The sequence below is a fragment of the Equus przewalskii genome, chromosome 9, assembly GCF_037783145.1.
Source record: "Equus przewalskii isolate Varuska chromosome 9, EquPr2, whole genome shotgun sequence".
In the NCBI taxonomy this organism is placed as follows: Eukaryota; Metazoa; Chordata; class Mammalia; order Perissodactyla; family Equidae; genus Equus; species Equus przewalskii.
In genome coordinates, this window is record NC_091839.1 from 31,622,571 (window position 1) to 31,638,422 (window position 15,852).

The window sequence follows — 15,852 nt, forward strand, 5'->3', positions numbered from 1 at the left end:
ATGTTTATGTATGCTCATCATAGCAGTTTAATACTGTAGAAAAACCCTAAACGTGTTACAATAGAGAGGGGTTAAATTAATTTTGAAAACCTTAAACCATAGAATAGTATTGCACCATTAAAAATTATTCAATGGGGCTGTCCCCATGGCCTACTGGTTAAGTTTGGTGTGCTCTGCTTTAGCCCTCAGGTTTGGTTCCCAGGTGCAGACCTACACCGCTCGTCAACAGACATGCTGTGGCAATGACCAACATACACAATAGAGGAAGATCAGCACAGATGTTAGCTCAGGGCAGATATTCCTCAGCAAAAAAAAAAAAGATTCAAAAATCTTTTGTGATACGGAAAAATTCTTAGAATGCAATATTATAATTGAAAACCAGGACACCAAAGTGAATATACAGCATGACCTAAACTGTGATAAAAATTATGTGCATAGATAAAATACTAGAAACACACACCAATGTTAATAGTAGTTTGTGTTGAGTGGTAGAAATTGTAAATGATCATCACTTTCTTCTCTGTACTTATCTGGATTTCCAAATTGCATTTAATGGTCACACATTTTATTTATAATAAGAAATACATTCTATTTTTTAAAAATGACTATTGATATAAACTTTTAAAAAGTAAATCATATTTTTTTGCCAGTATCCATCTTCAGAACCAGTCATTTCTGTGACTATACATAATTTCAGTTCCTCCTCAATGCAGAAAATAGGCAGTATCAAAGAAAGCCATAATTATAGTTATTCTCTATAAGATCATCTCATACTTTAACGCACTTTCAGAAACCAAGGTTTTTCGTAAAGTCTGTGAAACATGGCATAAATGATGTATAAAGGGAAAATAAAATGTGTTTAGTGTCTGGAGAGTACAGAGTTCATGCTCTTCCCCTCTGAGTTCCTTAGATAGTTTACTTTGCAATATGAGTTTTGTTTCAAGCACAGAAGGCAGGAATTTCTATTTTGAAATTTACATAAAATGTAAGTGATTTTGATGTTTTTGGACTATGATACATGATTGTATATAAGAAACTGATTAAAAACTTATATTCCTCCTTGCAAAGAGAGAGAAATTTTATATTAATGAGAATGTATTGTGAATGTCAACTTAACACTCTTCCATTGTTGTATTAGCTTCTTGATGCTGCCTTAAAAAATTAACACATACTTAGTGGCTTAAAACAACAGAAATTTATTCTTTCATGGTTCTGGAGGCTGGACGTTTGAAATCAACTCATTGGTAGGGCCATGCTCCTCCTTAAGGCTCTAGAGAAGAATCCTCCCTTGCCTCTCCCTAGATTTTGGTGGTTGCCAGTAATCCTTGGAGCAGTTCTTGGAGTTCCTTGGCTTATAGCTTCATCATTCCATTTTCTGCCTCTTTTTTCTCTTGGCTGTCGTCCTTCTTTGTCTGTCTGTGTCCAAATTTTCCTCTCCTAATCTACCCACTCTAATCCATGTGACTTCCTCATAACTTGACTATATCTGCAAAGACCATATTTCCCAGTAAAGTCACATCCATCGGTACCAGGGATTATGAATTCAACGTATCTCTGCTGGGGACACAAATCAAAATACAATGCTTCCTCTCTCTCTTCTGGCCTTCCTTCCTTCCTTCTTTTCCTCCCTTTACTTCCTTCCCTTTCTCCTTCCTTCCTTCTCTTTCTTGATACTCTCCTTCCTTCTACAAATGAAACACTTTATTCTCTTGTTCCCTTGAAACTTCAACCTCCCAGATGCATTTACACCTCATTGGCTACTCCCTCTCAGTCTCATTAGTGGAGCCTTCTTTTCAGTTCAGCCTTTAAAATTTGCTAGGTCCTGAACTTGATCCTGGGTCTCCTGTCTTCAGAAACCTTACATTTTCCCTAGGTAATCTTATCCATTTCCAGGCTCTAAATACCATCTATAAAACCTTGTATTTTGGAATTCCCTGGGACTGAGTATCAAGCCACCTCATTATGTCCTACTATTCACTCATTCCCTGGATGATGCTATTAATTTCAGGGTTTCAAACATTATCTACCAGCAGAAAATTCTTACACTGATATTTACCCGCTCTATTTTCTGAACTCTAATCCCTTTTCCACATGCCTACCAAGCATCTCCATTTGGTGTCTCACAGGCATCTCAGAATGTATATCTGAGAATCAAAATTCATTGTAAAGGGCTCTTCGTCCCATTCCTAAGAGGCTTCCTCCTTTATAGTTTCCCATCTCAGGAATGGCCCTAATCTCCGCTCAGCTGCTGGTAGTAGGATTTGCTTTCAGTTAAGTCAGACTTTAACCCTATTTCCTCTGGTTTCCTTCTAAATCTTGATGGAAAAGAAGGAAACCCAAGGAGCCTAAAAACAGGTGCCAGAGGAACAGGTGATTGGAGAGTCAGAGAAGCGAAGGGATGAATCTCTTAAGAAGAGATTCATCAGCTGTTTTAAACGGTGCAGCATTCTTTATAATGAAAAATAGAAAATTTCCTTTAAATGGAACAACACCAAAGTCAGTGCTGACTTTAGAAGGTGGGCTTTTAATGGATATGTTGTGATAGAGTGGGTTGAGACAAAAATAGAGGACAAGAAAATGGAGAGGGATGACATCCAAGGTCAAGTCTTTGGAGCAGCTTGGCTGCAAAGTCAAGAAAAGAGATAGGGTGATGGCTTCATAGGAGATATGGGGTACAGAGATAAGTTTGTTGATTAATTTATTCATTTATTTGTTTCTATTGTTTTTAATTTGAAAGCAAGCATATTTGAATGCTGATAGGAAGGGCCCCATAGAGCCATCAGCGGTTGACGTAAAGGAGGCAGGATACTTGATGGAACAAAAATCCTAAGAATAGAGATTGAGATGGAACTCAAAAGCATACGATAGATTTCACCGCTGGTAGAAAGACTTACACTTCTGAAACTGAAATAGAAGACTCCTTCCCTGGAAATATTTGCAGGTCGAGATAAATTTGTGGATTAAGTGATGGGAAGGTGGGTAGATTTCTGATGTCTTCTCTTTTTGTTGGGGAGTATGAGGGAAGGTCATCCACTGAAACTGATTGACAAGGACTGGGCATGATGTCTGTGGGAAGGGAGAAGATGGGAAATAGTTTCCTTAGCAGTTGGAAGAATGAGCTGATTAGAGAATCATGGAAAAGCATCTGGCAGTATTAGTGGTGAAATTGCAATTGGTCATCATGAATTCATAGTAACATCAATATGCCTTTCTATTTAATTTATTGCTCACATGTAGACTGCTAATATACTGTGTAGATGTTTTAAGGAAGTTGGACAGGATGTTGTCACCTGAGGAAGTCAGCTGGAGGCTGCCAAGGAATATTACAAAGTGGCATCAATCTTGGTGAACCCACTGCAAATTGGAGGCTAAACTGCTGCTATGCAGGATCAGAACTTTGATCTATCAGCCTCTGAAGGGTCAGACATCTTTTAAGAGCAAACCTATGTTACTCAGGCTCACAAGACACGATGTGTAAGACAGAATCACAATTTATTATTTACCATTATCACCAGAATTGATATGCTCACACTGGCATGATTTCCCCTTTTTCTTTTATGCCTAGAATATGAAACTATGATCAAATAGCGGCTTGATGAACATGAAATTAGAACAAAGGGGATTAGATGAATGAATCATATACTGGATTACATAGAATATATAGTAGGCTTGCTAGAGTAGGTGTACTTTTGCCACATTGGGCCAGGACACCCCAGCATGGGCAGCAATGACTGGTGCACGGCCAGTGTAGGCTCTCCACCTCATTGCTTTTTCGGCTTTCCTAGCTGGTTCACTCTCCTTCCAAACGACACCTTTTTTCTTTTCTTACTTGTGCCTGGGACCTATTATGCAACATTATGTGATTTGGCATATCCCTGCTTTATTCCATGATGGGCGGATTCATAGTGAATTCCCCCATGGCAGTCTTAAGTCTCCTCTTTTCCGTGTTCTTGGAATATAGATTGCCAAATTGATCAATCATATCTATACTTTAACAAAAGCAGTTTATGATTCAGATAGTTCATTAGCACAATTAAGAAATGTTATAATTTTTTATTTTCCCTTAAATTTATAACAATTTGTTATTTTTAGTTTGTGACCAATTAATGAGAAGAAAATTAATAAAGATCATCTTAAAATTTACAAGTGACACATGAAGATTAAATTGTTTTCCTTAATATTTATCAGCAACTTCTAGAGAAAAACTTAAAAGTAACTTAGTGTTAATTAGCTCAGTTTACAAAGAGTAGACATACAGTGGATTCAAATGTTTTAATTATCATAACATGCATAGAAAAAAGATTAAAAGGATGCACAGTAAAATGTTTATTATATTTTCTCAAGAAGCAAAACCGATTCATTCATAACCCAACAAATATTTATGGGATGCTTACTTTGTTTCTGGCACTGTTATGGTTTCTAGACATGCAGAAGTGAACAAGTTGGACTAAGTTTCTACACTCATACGGCTTACATTATGGCAAATGAAGATACAAAAAAAGGAGAAGAAGAAGGGGAGGAGTGAAGAAAGAAGGTATAAGATGCATGAGGAGAAACAGCTAGTGCAAAGCGGCTACGTGGATCCTGTGCCTGACACATCCAAGGAGATAAAGAAGGCCAGCACTGACAAGGCTGAGGAGACAGGCAGCCTCCAGCTAGACTGTTTTCAAATCCAGGGTGATGAGTTCAGATTTTAATTTCAAATGCAATGGTTACGTTTAACCAAAGTGTGTGACTGATGTGATGAGACTACTGCCTTTAGAGGATTCCTCTGACTTCCCTTTGTGAGGTAGACTATAGGTAGGCAGACTATTGCAGTGGGCTAGAGAACAGGTTATGGAGTCTTGGATCGTGATAGTTGTACTGGAGAAAGAGAGATGTAGATATTCAGGAAATATTTTGGAGATTGACATAAGAAGAATTGGTTGGAGATTAGATATGGGTCTAGGCAAAGGGAGAAATTAAGGATAAATCCTAGGGATTAGGTTTGAGTGGGAATGGCAGAGTCACGATGTTGTTTCACATCATGATAGGGGGAAATTAAGGCAGAGTAGTTGAGGGTGAGGAGGAAAATCAGTGTTTCTATTTGGTCCCATTAAATTTGTAATGTCCATTAAGCAGCCAATTAGAGATGAAGAACGGGCTCTTGTTTGTGAGTCTGGAGTTTGGGGGAAATTGAGAGATCTCAGTGGGAGATAAATATTTTGGAGCTTTTGATATACTGACTCTATTTATAGGCCTTGGACTAGATGAGAGCACCTTGGAAGACAGTAGAGCAAAGAAAGAGAAGGAGAGGAAGGGGGATTTCATTAAAGACATAGAAGGAGAAGAGCTACAAAATGTTCCAAAAGAAGCATCTCAGGCAAATAGGAGAACAGCTAGGAGAGTGTGATGTCATGAAAATCGAAAGAAGAACATGTTTCAAAAAGGAGGGATGCTTACTGATGATTTTACTTTCCTTTTGTACTTTCCAGTATTTCTCAACTTTCCTTCCATTAATGTAAGGAACATTCAGAGTGTCTCGATAATATACATTTCTATTTTATAGTAGCTGTGTAGTTTGCGTGGGATTGACCCTACCTCTGACGTCCAGAGTATGCCTGCATTGGTATATACCTTTGCTTCTCGATGTACTTGCTTTTGGTATTTTGAACAGTACAATCCATCAGAATTAGTCATTCCTGATCCTACTACATGTAAATAACACCCCCAGTCATTTTGACAATCCAAAAACCATCTTTATAAAAATATAATTTGTATAGATTCTTATGGTGAATAAGCCTGTCTATATATAGAGATACACTAGAATGTTAAAATTCATTTAGATAATTTATCAGTTTGTTCATTCATTCATCATGCACTTATTGATAGCTTGTCATATCTCAACCACTGCAATCAGTACTGGGAGTACAAAGATGCTTAAGACACCTTCCCTCAGGGAGCTTGCAGTTATTGGAGGAGATACACAGAAACCAGTAATAACAATATAAGATGATAAGTGCAATATTGGAGTTATGTACTCATTACAGTAGTCTTGGAAAGAGGAGAGTGATCAGTTTTATCTGGATGTCTGAGGGAATATTTACCAAGAGATGTTTATGTTGAGTTTAGGCTCATGAGCACCACATTTCCAAGTTGGAAATGAGTAGCATAAAGAAAAGACTTAGAGGGGCTGGCCCCGTGGCCGAGTGGTTAAGTTCACGCGCTCCGCTGCAGGCGGCCCAGTGTTTCGTCAGTTGGAATCCTGGGCGCGGACATGGCACTGCTCGTCAGACCACGCTGAGGCAGCGTCCCATATGCCACAACTAGAGGAACCCACAACGAAGAATACACAACTATGTACCGGGGGGCTTTGGGGAGAAAAAGGAAAAAAATAAAATCTTTAAAAAAAAAAACAAAAAACAAAAGACTTAGAGCAAGACTGTGACTGCTATCCATATAAAGGCCTCCTTGCAAATTTGGCCCTTAGTTGGTGTCTGGGAACTTAGAATTCAGGAGTGTTCACACCACCCCTAATAAGAATGGCTTGTTATGCCTAAACCGTTTATACAAACAATACAGCTTTTTCTGAAGACCAGGTTTCCTCCTGGGAGTCTTGAATTTTGGTATGTGCTAGGGTGCTGGGCAGAGGGGACCTATGTGTCCAGACTCCATTAAAAATCCTGGGACCTGAGTTTCTAATGAGCTTCCCTGATAGACAACATTTCACAGTGTTGTCACAACTTGTTGCTGGGGGAATTAAGTGTGTCCTCTTTGACTCCACTGGGAGAGGACTCTTGGAAGCTTGCACCTGGTTTTTTCCAGACTTCACCCCATGCACCTTTTTCCTCTGCTGATGTTTATTTGTATTCTTTACCTGTAATAAGTCACAACTGTGAGTATGACTATCTGCTGAGTTCTGTGAATCCTCCTAAGAAATCAACCGAAGGGTGGTCTTGGAGAGACCCAATATAGGAAAGATTTTGGGAGGTCATCTTTGGCAGAGGGGACAACAGTAGTCAGAGACAAGGAGACTCACAAAGAAACAATGTATGTTTAGGTTATTGTACCTCATTTTGAATGATTCTCCTAAGATGGGGAGGACCATTGTGCATGGGGCCAAAAATAACCTTAAATATTATTTAGCTATTTGATATTTCCCTTTTTAAGGGTTTTGATTAGTCCAATTCTTATTTGATCATACTTCTTAAAAGCTTGATGTTTCTTATTGGGAATGAGAACAGAGAGGTAGTAATAATCCAACTGAAGTCATGGACTCAACTCAAATGTCACTGCTTCTATGAAAAGTTTTCTGATTCCCACAAGTGAAAAGTAGACTCTGTCCATAGTTTTATTTTTCAAAATATTTATTATAACATAGTCCCCTGAGAGAAGGACTGTTTTTTAATTTGTTGTTATTTATCCCCAATGCAGTGCTTAGCAGGGTGTTTTGTCAATAGAAGACATTTAATAAACATATGTTTATGATCCCTCATGAGATTGTGAGCTTCTCATGAGATGGGGCCATATTTTATTCCTCTTTGTATCTCTGGAATATAGTAAAATATCTAGTATACATTATTTTCTCTTTCATTTCTAGAATATTTATTGAGCACCTATGATGCGGCACACACGATTCTAGGTGTTTGTAATGAAAGAGCAAACAAGATAACAGGGCTGTCAGTCACATGGGAACTGAATGCATGTTGCTGCACTCAGTTCTATTATCCACTCTTATATGAGTCAGCCCTGTCTTCCCACAAGCCTGGTGCTCTGAAGGCTGTCCCTCTCTTTACCCCACACTCTGCTTGCTCTAGTTCCTTATCTGTGTACTGTAACTCCAATTGAGAAACTAGAATACTACTGCTGCTCTTGTCATCCAGAGAGGGATTTTAGAAAATGGCATAAACTCTTAGTCTAAAACAATTCTAACCAAATACATAATGTCATTGACAAGATAGAAGATGACAATTGTAAATTGTAACGTATTACTTAGATTTTACGTTCCAATGACAGCAAGGATTTTTTTGTTCCTTTTGTTCACTTCTGTATTCTTAGGACTTAGAACAGCGCTCAGCATATAGGAATTTTTCAATAAAAATTTGTTGACCCAATTAGTAGCATAAAGAATTTTATGTCACTAGCAAATGAAAGTTTTACCAATGAAATATTATTTAAAATTATATTTTTGGAAAATAATATTAGTCATGGGGGCCAAAACATACAACACAGAGTGTAAAGAAGCTAAAAAAGTCAAGATGATTCTATGACGAAAAAAATTTCCTGAGATGGGAGGCGGAGAACTTGGGCTCTGGGTGCTCTGCCATTAACCTGCAACAGTATGACCTTTGCCTGTTCATTTTAAACTTTGTGCACCTTCGTTTTCTCATCTGTGAATTAAAGATGTTGAAAGAGATTTCTAAACTTCCTTCCAAAGTCAGTACTAAATCTATGTGATTGTTTAAAAAGAATGGTACCTGATTGGAGTTATGTAAAACCTCATTCAACTATTCTGTAGACTACTTCTATCAGCTGCTGGTCATTTTCTCATATTCTAAATTTATTCCCAGACTGTGATGAGGGTGGTGGAGGAGCAGGCAATAATACAAACAGCAGCATCAACTTACGGGAAAGACTGTTTCCACTAGATAAAGCTTTATCAGAATATAAAACAAACCAAAAACGGAAGGGATGGGGAAGTAGGAACAAAATAAGACAATGCATTTGTACCTCTGTCTTCTATGGCGTGTTTGAATTTGGGTCGTGAATAGCAGGAAGAAGGTTGGGTTGATGTAGACATCCAGGAAGGCTTTCTTTTTTGAAAAATTTCTCATAGAATTTCACATTTCTAATACGTATTAAATCTATAGCTATATTTTTAAACAGTGATATGCCTTAGTAGATCTATTACTTATATTTAACACCTAATAGTGTCTAACAGATTTGCATAAGTTGATAAAACAATGTATTTGATGTGATAAAACAAATACCAGCAATATTTAGTTCTTTCTACGCCAAGCCCTCTTGAGAATTAACACGTAAAACACTGTGAGACACAGCTCACATTATTGAGGATTACCTTGGGACAGACTGCTATTGCTATTTATCCATTTATACTAACTAGATATACAACTGATATACACTCTATGGTTCTGAGAGATATTGGGGGCGCTGAGGAAGAAGAGCGTGGGGACTGGTTTTTCCTTGCTTTTATGAGAAAATTTTATTGCCTGACATTAGTGGAAAGAAAAATGAATATATGAGGATTGGGGTACATATGACAAAAGAAAATTTTTGCTATAATTTTAGTGCATGAGGCTCTGCATGTATACCTTTATCAATAAGACATAGAGAGATGGATATTACGCTTAAAGAATAAATTTTTCTTAATTTTAGATAATTGGATATTGATCTTTATACTAAAGGATGGGAAGATAATTCTCTCTTTAATACATTTTTTGCAATATCTTTATTAGCAAAATAAAATTTTGAAAATACGCTTGCTTAAAATCTATAGACTTCTACAAATGTATTAAATATGTGTTAAGTAATACTGGTTTCTTGGAATGTAGACAGGAAAGTGTCATAATTCTATCATTGCCTGTTGGCTTGAAGGTTTGTATCTTTGGAGATTGGTAGCTTTTCACAATCTTTTCACCTCAAAGTATATACTTGGAATATTGGTGGCATGGATAAAAAAAATGGATAATCCTAAATAAAGCCTCAAAAACGAGGTATTTTTGCACCATTTAAAAAATTGATATATATTTTCACATTTTATGATAAGACAAATGATTATATAATTTGTATAAGACTATACCCTTTATTATTGATATAATTCACAGGGCCAGCATTTCCTCTCTTGTCCTGTAGCTGTGAACCAAAAGCATTCACCCTAGTGCTTTACCTTTAAGACAATCCAATATCGCCAAGTAATGCCCATTCAGGAAAGGACTTGAATGATTATGGACTCTGGTCCAGCTTCTTTCTGAGCTCTACTAATTTTTGTAGCTTCCCTTGGCTCCTGACTCTTTGCTGCACCTCCTCGGCATGGCCCTGCTCCTGCTTTTGGCTATCCAAAGCTCGGACCCTTACTCTGAGCCTGAGGACTTGCCTGCAGACTCATCTCTCTAGCTTTTCTGTTTTCCGGTAAAATCAGGCAGGCCCTCTAAGGCGGTCAGGCTGCTCAGGGTTCCACAAGGGAGCGTTGGCTGTAACTGCTTAGGGGAGGGAATCTATACCCATTCTTCATTATTCAAGCAGAAGTGTTTGCAAAATTTGGTTAAAAGCCTAAATTCCTATAACTTTTAATTCCTACTATCATTAATTTTAAAGTAGTAGTATTTTTATTGACAGAAAACAAGCTTAACTGACAGACTGGTAACAGATAAGAAGTATTTATAATTATGTGCAATAGATGGCTAAAAACTTGGTCAATATATTAATTACTTGTCAAAACTCCAAAGAATTACACATTGGGTTGCCGTTTGTCATTTTCCTGGTAGTTCAGAGACTGTAAGCACAGAGCACTGACTGCTTTCAGAGATATTTTCCCCCACAAAATAAGGTTAATATTCGGATAAAGCAACAAATGTCAATACATGGACATGGGGAATGAAAATGCAGGGCAGAGCTATACATCAGATTAGTGCTAAGAATAAAAGCAACATGGACTAGAAAATATATCTTGTGCCTTGAACTTGATTGGGACTTTGCTTTAGAGTTTTGAGGAATCAACTCTTTGAAGGAATGAATGTCTTTTATTTTTTCTTTCATTTACTATATCTAACACTTATAACTATTTGTTGAATCAGTGAATAAGGAGGATTATGAAGTGAGGATCAAAAGAGCCAAATGGCTTCTGAGACAATAGAACTGGCAAGAAAAAAAAAAGCAGCCCGGTTTTCAGACTCCCGTTTAGTGTCACATCTATTAGAACACTATAAGCTGCTTAACCCAAGCTTGCCTTGGTAAAAAGGTAATAGACGTATGTACCAAAGTTCACACTTGCCAGTAGAAAAATCATTTGACCTAATTTAAAATTTTAATTCTAATTTCTTTCCACTTTCAAATTTCTCTTTTTATGCTACTGCTCAAAAGTGGTCAGACTCTCCACAAAGAGTGCAGGGTTTGTGATAACTATATTCAAGGCCTTTGCGACCTTGAGCACAGGTGGTGCTCCCTTCTCTTTCCTGGAGCTGAGCCAGTGGTAATAGGATACTCTATTCTGAAAAGAAAAATATTCAAAAAAATTTGGATAAAATCATTATCCAAAGCATTACTTATTGAAAATTCTGCAACACTAAATTATCTCAGCAATCTTTTTGATTTTTGCTAGAAAATACATTCTGAGATGAATACTTTCTGAATTATTTTTTCCTTGCATCCTTGGCTTTCTTTTCTGTTTGTAATGAATAATTTTGTGTGAGCCTTTTCACTTTTACTGCAACAAGGCAGCCAAATAGCCGAATAGCAATAGCATTGATTCAAACAGAAATGCATTCTTTTGCTCACATTCCTATTTTGAAAATACTGTGTGAAGAAAGTGCATTTTCTATTAATCCTTCTCTTGACAAGCTAGTATGAACATATGTTAGGAATGGAAACTCACATAATTTCAATAAAAGCAGCATATCTACTGCTTGATCATTAGATTGATTAGAATTTGTAAGGTGCTTATAACAACGCCTGGCCACAGAGCATGTGCTCTGTATGGATTTGAAAACTAAAAGTATAGGCGCAGTAGCAAAGTCATGGATATAAGGTAACGAGAGGCCTGAATAATAAGGAATATCCATAAATTTCTAAACCTGTAATATATTAATCACAGAGAAAATATTATTTTACATTATTGTTTACTTGATTCTGTATGCAGTTAACAGATTACTATATATTTATTTTTCCTTCCATATGTATCGATATTTTTTATTATTTAATTTTTAGCAAATCATTAGGTTTCCAAATTCTATTCCAAGAGGAAAGGATGCCTTGGCTCCACTCAGATTGATGCTCCCAGTGGCTCCTTGCCTCCATCAATCATCAATGAGAACTCTGAGGACCAGTGGTTCTCAAAGGTTAGTATGCATAAGAATCACACGGAGGGGCTTCTTCAAATGTAGCCTCCCAGGCCCAGCCTCTGAGATTTTGATTCAGGAGGCCAGAGATGGGCCCTGGGATATGCTCCTTTGACAAGCTCCCTCAGGTGTTCCTAATTCGAGGGGTTTCCAAACCGCCAGAGATTATTGTTATCCTCTCTTCACAGATGAGGCACTATGGAAACCCTAAGAGGTTAAATTACAGGATTAAATGTAGCACAGCTAATTGTTTAAAAGCCAAAATAAGGCATGCTGAATGCAGCTGGCTTTCTTTGCAAAATTAGAAATTTAACTAGAAATTCAATGCTCATGACAAGACAGGGTGAAGGGAAATGGAGGTACTATGGACAATCAAACTGGAGCAGCGTCTGGGCAGATGTGACTCAGCATGTCTGCTGCAGGCAGCACGTGCACCAAACTGTCTATGCAAACATCTTAGGTAACCTGTCTATTTAAACATCTTATGTAACCTGCGTAATGTAAACATAGTCTGCTGGCTATATGCCACTTTTGTCCAGTAGTCATATAAAAGCGGCCACAAGGGGAGCTGTTGCACACGCCCCTGCTGTCTGTCCGCCAGAGAGAATAAAGAGTATGTGGTTTTTGTCACCTGCTGGTCGTGCTTTCTTCCAGTTCCCTGAGCCTCATCGTCTGGTCCTCTGCTGTTTCTCTCCTGCTCACACAGGGGTTAATATGGATCTGGTTTTAAAACTTCCCTAAACAGCTTTTCATTCTTAAATGGGACACTGTCTTTATTCTTTACTTAATTCTTCAATCTACTCTAGTTAATCTGAACCTCATTTTGTGTATTTCAGTTCAATTTAGCAAATATTTGCTAACCACCCACAATGTGCAAGGCACTCCCATAATGCATACAGTTATTTTGTCTTCTCTCTTTATACTCTAATGGAAACAGTTTTCTTTGTTTATATTTTGCATTAATACAGTTCAAAACAAAAGAATTATAGCTTATTGACTTTGATATTTAAAAAACGACTAGTTACTTAGTTATATTTTATATTTAACAATCTTTGTACTTTTAGATTGATTCAGTAAATTAATTAGCTACTTAGGTGATAGAAAACCTTAATACATTGAGTTATGAATTTTTAATATAACAATTTTTCTGTTCATCATTATAATATGCTTCTGGCAATAATTTTTGAAGTACAGAACATTTGTATCTAAGTTTCCTTCTGTTATTCTATTCTAAATTTAGAAATAATATTTCAAATCCAAATTTCTGAAATAAATTGAGTGTGGACATAATAAAAATTACAATTGAATGTATTGCCCAGAAAAGAAGTTGAATACAGAATAATGGATGGTCTAAAATAGGGATGATACTTCCTACTCTCTCTGCTAACACACATACCTTCTCCATGACACACAATACTGATGACTCTGATGGACAGACGCCACAGTCATTCTGTAGGAAGTCTTGAGCATAGGAAGGAAATTAATCCGTTTTATTTATCTGCTAATAATAGTTAACATACTGGACATTTTCTGTGTGCCAGATTCTTTACTATGTGCATCAAGTGAATTACTCTCATTTAATTTTCACAACAACCCCATTATAATCTTCATTTAATAGATATAAAAACTGAGATTGGGAATGGTTAAGTAAATTTCCAAGGTGACAGAGCCAGTGAGTGGCAAAGCTGGCATATGAGTTGAAGTTGTTTGACTCTAGAATTTGCACTTTTAATCACAGAGCTGAACTATTTAGCATAAGACTCCAGTACCTTTGAAACTCTTAAATAACTCATTTAGGTGAATGAGTAGTTAATTGGATAGAAGATATGTGTGCCTCAAGCATAAAGCAGGATCAATGTGAAAAAGGGGTTTCCATAACTTTCCTTACCATACTCATAAAGCATTTGTCTTATTACTCATTTCTAAAGACAGTTAGATTTAATACAATCAACACAAGAATAAAGTAGTCCTTAATATCGCAGCTTTCTCTTCACAGCTTCTTCAACCTCCACTGCTATTTCTCCTTATTTTCTATAAGAAACCTGAGTGACTTTCTTACTTTATATCAGGAATCATTACATTTTGCTTTCTCAAAATATTTCAAACGAAAGTGAATGTTTTAAAAGACAGAATACCTATTTGGAGCAACACATTAAAGTATTAATATTTCCACAGATTTGATTTTAAAAGTAGTTTTCAGAATATTCGTACTCCTTAGTTCTAAGACACATGCACAAATATTTCAATGAACATTTCCTGGTTTTTATTCCTCTAATCCATAGAGATGCTGAAGTAAAAAGCTGTACCGTAGGGATCACAGCCAAGGCTGGTCCACAACGTCATTCAAAACTGGAAGAGATCATGATAAATGTCATAGGCTTCTTCTAATTATTCACAGAGACATAGCCACTTTAGGAAGTGTTAGGACATGGACAATTTATAAATGAAGTTTTAGCTCTTCCAAATATGTTATCACACTGTTGCTGCATCTGTTCCATTAACATGCGCTATCAAACCAAGAAACAAACGAAAGGAAGGGATTTGCTTGAGGATGGCTTTAAAAGCAAGAGCAAGAAAAGGATGAAGACAATAAGCTTCTGATGAGTTTACCATGAAGGCAAACACCCACCTCCAGCTGGGATTTTACACATTGTTTATCTGGAGGAGGCATTAGATGGTATAAAAAGCAATCCTCCTGAGAGCATTTCTAAAAGATAATCAAATAGTGAAACCATTGAGGACAAGGAGCTATAGTTATCTCAAGATACAGCATCAGCCCTTCAGTTTTAACGCTTAAAATAAATTATTGTTCATGAACAGAAGCTACTGATTTTCAGCCTGAGGAGAACAACTTGAAAGGACAGGTAAGAATTAGAATAAATAAGAATACTGTCATTTCTAATGAGCATACAAAGGCCCGAAGACCTTTTCACAACAAATAATCGGAGGTAACTTTTTCAGCAGGGAGTTAAGTAGTAGGTAAGAAAATGAAGGGACAGCTGTTAATAATCTACCAGCATAGCTCAGTTTATTTTAATAACATATATTAGGGATATAAATCGGAAAGTGTTTTTCTTGTTATGTCAAAGAGATAACAATTTAAAATTACCAAGAGATATACTTTAATATACATCCAGGTACACCAGACCCCATGAGGCCTGAGATCTGGGACTGGGCACTTTCTCCCCAAAACACTGTTTTCCTTCCTTTGGCATAACTTTACTTTTCTTATCAGATTTCAGCTTAGGCATTACGTCTTCTAAGAAGCCACTCCTAACTTCCTTCCCTGAACTGAGTCTGGTGTCCATCCCTGAGTTTCCTATAGCATCCAGGGTCAGCCCCATTAAGACACACGCCACCCAGTGATGCTTGTTAACTGTCTCTGTTCCCCAGAGTCTGCGAGCTCCTTAACGGCAATTCCTTCGTTGTTTGTCCAGTGTTCGCACCACATAGCTGTCCAATCAGCATTCCACACGGACCACCAAGAGATGAAAACAGCGTTTTCAATCTCTCCAAGGCCGCATGGCACAATATCTTCATGTTATATATTCCAGGAACCACCAAGGCAGCCTGATTCTTGTAAGTGACCTACCAAAACACTTAAAAATTAGTAACAAATTGAATGCACTTGAATTCCACACACAGTCAGCATTATACATTTATCAATATTTTCTTGATATGGTCATATGTGACCTTTTTTGTGTGTGTGAGGAAGATTCACCTTGAGCTAACAGCCATTACCAATACTCCTCATTTTTTTGGTTTGCTTGAGAAAGATTAGCCTTGAGCACACAACATC